This window comes from Apaloderma vittatum, unplaced genomic scaffold (genome assembly GCF_000703405.1).
Source record: "Apaloderma vittatum isolate BGI_N311 unplaced genomic scaffold, ASM70340v1 scaffold6842, whole genome shotgun sequence".
Lineage (NCBI taxonomy): Eukaryota > Metazoa > Chordata > Aves > Trogoniformes > Trogonidae > Apaloderma > Apaloderma vittatum.
In genome coordinates, this window is record NW_009705177.1 from 8301 (window position 1) to 14003 (window position 5703).

At 42.9% G+C, this 5703-nt stretch overlaps 1 protein-coding gene across 1 annotated transcript in view; it reads left to right on the plus strand.

Moving 5' to 3' along the window:
* Nucleotides 1-5703, plus strand: part of PANX1 (pannexin 1) — a gene marked incomplete at both ends in the record, with an annotated part of 13663 nt that overhangs the window by 4970 nt on the left and 2990 nt on the right. The window lies entirely within an intron of this gene.

The window sequence follows — 5703 nt, forward strand, 5'->3', positions numbered from 1 at the left end:
CTCCGACCATTTTCCCCCATCGTTAACCCATGATTACCCACTAACAAAAGCACCTGCCCCTGGAGTTAACACGGAATGAAAAACAAAAAAAAAAATTCTTCCAGCCAGTTTCAACAGATGAAAATAGAATTACACATTTTTGGTTACATATTGTAACCCAAGACAAGAACGCACGTAGAATTAGTCTCGAGGAGAAAAGACAAGGCAGAAAGAACCGTGCCTTGCCAATACCGCCTAAGGAGACTTTCCACTGTGCCTTTTGCAACCTGACTTGCCTATCCTGCGCCAGCCTTTTTAGCCATCAGCGCGCTTGTAGCAAGCCTGACCATGATGATATGCCTATGAGCTTTCTCAAGGTTATAATTCAGATCTGTGCAGCTCAACAGCTTTGTGCTATTGTACTTGAAGTTACTGTTTGACCACTGTTAGGTGTCATAGAAGTCAGAATGCTCATAGTCACTTAAGTAGTGTTTCTCCAGAGGAAATAAGGACTGAAGATGCACTAAAATTAGAAAGCTCTTGTTTTCTAAATGCCTCTGAGGTGGTTCTCATCTTCTGCCAGCCTTCTTTATCTAGACCTTGGCAAGCTTTCTGTAGATTAGGTCCTTGAAAATACCTTTTGTGTCACACCACCCTTGGCAACTGTATTTTCTTTGTATGATAAAAGCATATTTAAGCTTATGAAGAACCTATTTGCAGTGTATTTACTGCGTCTTAGCACAGGTGAGGCTGGGAATGATATCTAATGGACTATTCTGTGTTTTATTCCTTTTACCTTCAGGAAAGCGTGATTCTAATGCATCTTTAAAAGACAGGTTTATGATTCCAGTGTCTTATCTGCTTGTGCAAACAGGTTGAACAAGTAGCTGATATCTAACAAATTAACTTAAACAGACTGAGGTCTTTAAAGCTTCTTTCTCTGACCTTCCAATTGAAAGTGAAGAAGACCATGTCATGAGAATATTAGGAATTCACTTTTAATATTTGCAGTGCTTGCACTGTATGTGCATTTCTCAGTGAAGGTCTAGGTGTGTTTATCAGGAGTGGAAATGTACTGAAGGTGTTTCACATTATTCTGAGTATTTATCCGAGTGTAGATGTTCACCAAGATCTGCTAGGACAGAGCTGCTTAGGAAAACATGCATCCAGTGTATGTAGGTAATCATGACGAAATACAGGCACTCAAATAAATGGTCATAACTTCAGAAGAGTTCAGTGTGTTAAATAAGTACAAGATTTCTAGAGTTTGGACTGCATCCATTCATAATAGCTAGTATTGATTTAAAATTGCTCAACCTATTTATGGTCAGTGATGTAAGAAAACAGCACACATCTATGAAATGTAAGCATTTCCTTGTGTGTAGATTATTTGCTTTGATGATAACCTTTATAGCTGCTTTTGTGAGTGTAGAACACGACTGAAAACAATGTGTTGTGCTGAGATTGGGGATCAGAGGCACTACTGGACATCTATTTCCTAAGCTCTCACTGTCCAGGAACGTCATGCTTCCTGGACTGCAGGGCTTGGTGGGGTGTTGTGCCACAGGCTACCGAACAGCCGGTGTCCGATCTCGACCTCTTTTTATCTTTGACTGCCCTGTGGGATGTGCTACTCTCAAGAGTGCAGCTGTGAGATAGAGACACTAATTCTCCAGCTCTCATTTCAGTCACTTGTTGCAGAGCAGTGACACTGAGCACACAGATCTTTAGCCTGGAGGGAGGAATCCTTCTGTGCACAGATTTCTGCTCAGATAAGGCTTGGATTTCAGTGCCTCATCAGTACCAGTTAACAGGGCTTTCGGCTGCTTCTGATCTTGAGTTGTTAGACATGTCCGGCTCAGGTGTGAGGTCCTCTTGGCTTTCAGGAGAAGGAAGGGTAGAGACTGTCATGTCAAGGTCTGTCAAAGTCTGTCAAGTGAGATGAACTGCAGCAGTAGAGAATGAGTGGCAGTAGACCTCTTGGCTTCCTAGTGCCCTGCTTCCTTCCTTGTTGTCCCACCCTGCCTGCCACCGGACTAAGGGACAGGCAAGGTAGGTGAACCTACTTCCAACACCTTTAGCTTTCAGGAGCTCAGCAATAGTTGGCAGAAAACATAGAGGGGACTCTGGTTTGAGACCCCCTGTGCATGTATTACTAGCTTTGTCTGTCTCGTGGTGCATATTAACCACACAGTATCTATGCCAAGTACCTTCCAGAAATTCGGATTAACCTAGCTGAAGCTCTACCACTCTGTTTTTGACAGAAGACTTGCTTCATGATAACTATACAGTAAAGGAAAAACTGAATTTTACTTGAAGTCATTATCTTTTGCTGGCGTATCTTTGACCATACAGTTCTTGAGGTCGGTGAGACTTCCCGTTTAACTACAAACTATCCAATACTGAAGTAGTTTTCCTCTGTGTGTATTCAGTGCCTTGGAAGTAAATACATAAACCATAACAGAAAAGTGCATGGGACATGCTTATCTGTGTAGGAATACCATGGAGTTCTCTTCTTAAAATAGGAAGTCATTATGTGTGACTGCAAAATGGAGTCAGATGAGCTGATAATCCAGTCTGAAACGTAGGGCTCGTGCTGGATGACTTTGCATTTTCACTTCTACCTGTTGGTTCAAGGCCTTCAGTTTTAATGATTCAAACCAATTTGCTAGTTATCTAAGCCTACTGTTAACAAATAGAACAAGCGTACCTTTCGTTTTTAAAAATAGCTAGAATCCAAGGAGTGGTGCATCAAGTGCTGGTTAAGGGGTGACAGGCACAAGCTTTTGTTTCCACCCAAAAAGAGCTGGGCTAATGGTCATGCTGCTGCTCTGCTTTTCAGACCATTTGGAAAAATGCTGCAGAGTGTTTTCTCATGCTGCCATGAGCTGCAGCTTTGGGAATGATGAGAGCCTGGAGGGGGGAAGCCCAGTAAAAGTGTGGCAAATGGGCCTTTGCCCCGGTGGTGTGATGCCTCTGGGTGAAGAGGCAGTGGTGAGGGAGTCAGGGAGAAGAGGAGGTGCAAGGGAAGATATTGGAGGCTGATTTGTTTAAGACAACAGCTTGTGATGAGGCAAGGGAGATATGGGGGATTGGAAGAGGCAGAGCAACAGGGCTCATGACAGTGTGTTACACGAGCACAGAGCATGCCCATAGAGTCTTTTTCTAGGTATAAAGGAAGAAATGGGGACTGAGACAGGGGAGGTTTTGTGCCTTGACTTCAGCGTGTCAACTGTCTTGCTTCTTGCCACACGTCTTGTAGGCCTCAAGGTCAAGACATCTCAAGGATTAATCGCATCCTGCTGGCATTTCCAGTTTTGAGGGTCAGAAAGGGAATTCATAAATCCTCTGACACTTGTAAAATTTCATATGAGTGAGTCATAAAGCCGGGTGGTATAAACAAATGTAATAAGATTTGGTCGCTCCTTACTAAATCAGATGTTTCTCTGTTGCTTCTTTCCCTGCCTGACACCAGTGGAAGGATGCTAAGATGGCACAGAACTAAGAGAAGTCAAACAGGCTGTGCAGCAACTTTACACAAGCTGGTGTTTGTTAAGGCCTATGTAAAAGGTGTTGCAGCAGCTTAGAAGAGCTTAGATAAATTCAAGCTGTGTTTGCAGATAGACCATTTCGATTTACTTCTATTTCTACATTACAGAGGATTCAGAGAACTGAAAGAGCCTGGATATGAAACCATAAACCTTTAGGGAGACCAAGGCATCCAAGACTTAGACCTGTGAGACCTGGTGACGTTGTCCGCAGTGATAACTGTGGACGTTAGGAAGAAGTTCTTCCCCCTGAGGGTGGTGAGACACTGGCACAGGTTGCCCAGAGAGGGGGTGGAAGCCCCCTCCCTGGAAGTTTCTAAGGCCAGGCTGGATGGGGCTCTGGGCAGCCTGATCTAGTGGGGGATGTCCCTGCCCATGGCAGGGGGTTGGAACTAGATGATCTTTAAGGTCCCTTCCAACCCTGACAATTCTATGATTTTATGATAAATATGGACATATTCTTGAGCTACTGGGTTTGAGTTGGCAAGATGTCTACAAAGCCATGTCGAACATGCTAGAGCTTTACAACCCAGCTGGGAAGGACAGACCTGGAAAAAAGCAGACAATCTGAGTTAACTCCTGCATGCAAAGAGGGAAGAGAGGCGATAGCGAGGGCAGAGCTCTGTGCAGTTTCTGTGGCTGCTGGGGGTAGGAGAAGAATCATGTCAAGGGTGCAGCACGTAGATCTGAGTCAGTAAGGAGGTGACTTTCAGAGAATGAGCCTACTTGGTTCGGTGGAAGGCAGTTAGTAGTTCAAGAAGAGCAGCACCCACACCCAAAGGCTGTCTTGGCTGCTGGCACAGGTTGGAGCTCCAGAGGGAACCAATTCCTGATGGTGACTCCAGACAGTCCATTCAGTGGGTGCAGTTTAGTGGTGCAGAAGACAGTGTAGGTTCGGTGGGAGCACTGGACAGATTAGCAGTCCTCAGCAGTTCCAGGATGTCAGAGGGAATCCCTGGGATCCCTCTGGCCTGTGAGGATCACGGCTGTGGTACCGCTGGTTGGTGCTTGATCCTTTCTGGTGAGGAAGAGCTACCTCTAGCGGGATGGACAGTTAAAATCAGTCAGCTGCACATTACTCACTTAGCTGGGGTTTTGAAACAATCTTATTACTGGGTGAGCCCAACCCTGCAGGATTTCTGTTTCCACTTTAAAGGTGAGCTTTTCTTGAAGTTTTCTTTCTCAAAACTCTACCTGAAGTAGCAATTTTGGCAAAGTGCAGTTACGTTGCTACTGAGCAGAAACAGTTGAAGTAAGAATTTGTAAGGAAGATTGCAAGGGAAAGCTGGCTTTTAAATCCAGCATCCTCAGCTTTCTGTGGCTATTTTGCGCTTTTCATGGCTTTGTCTTACTGCATGTCACAAATTTCCAGTCTGACTGCTGTGTAGAGGAGCTGTACGTCCAGAATGATGGTTCATATTACAGTCTCCATCTGTTGATGCAGTTCCGTTAAGAAGTCATTTTTTATTTATATGCTAATACATCATATGCTTTCCTATGAGTAATAAAAACAACATAGGGTTTTACTTTAATGGTAGGTGATATTAGAAGTAGATTTCCTGGATAAAATGTTTAATAACCTGAAATTACTAATTTTTCTTTCTCAAATTATTTGTTTATATTAAGCAGTCTTTATTGATTAATACAAACACAAGTTAACGTATTAATTTAAGGTCCAGATTCTAATCTTGTTAAATATCTGTAAATGCAGGTGGAGCTTCTCCACTTGCAGGGATCAGTGATTCAGCCCAAGTTACCTCTAAAATGCTTCATTGGCTTTTTCAGTGAATGTGCATGTGTGCATGGCTGTAATATTTAAAACGCCTTAAATCTGTTTCCAATTTATTCACCACAACTAATTTAAAATTCCTTAGAAGCTGATGCTGGATTTGAGTTAAGTGTGCTTACTCTCAAAAGTTGAATATAATGAATTAGAGATTAGCAAATTTGCAGTACATTTAATTAAGTACTTGTCTAATTAGTTTTTACATCATGTCTCTATAAGGGCAATGTTATATACACCTTGGATGTAATGTCACGATGGATAAATACCATCTTTCCAGCAGGTGGAGGGAATTAGAGATTAAATCTCATGGTGAAAATCTCCTACTGCTTGATGACTAGAAGAAACACAGAAAGGTTTCGAGCTGTGGTATTTTATATCTGCTTCAGCTCT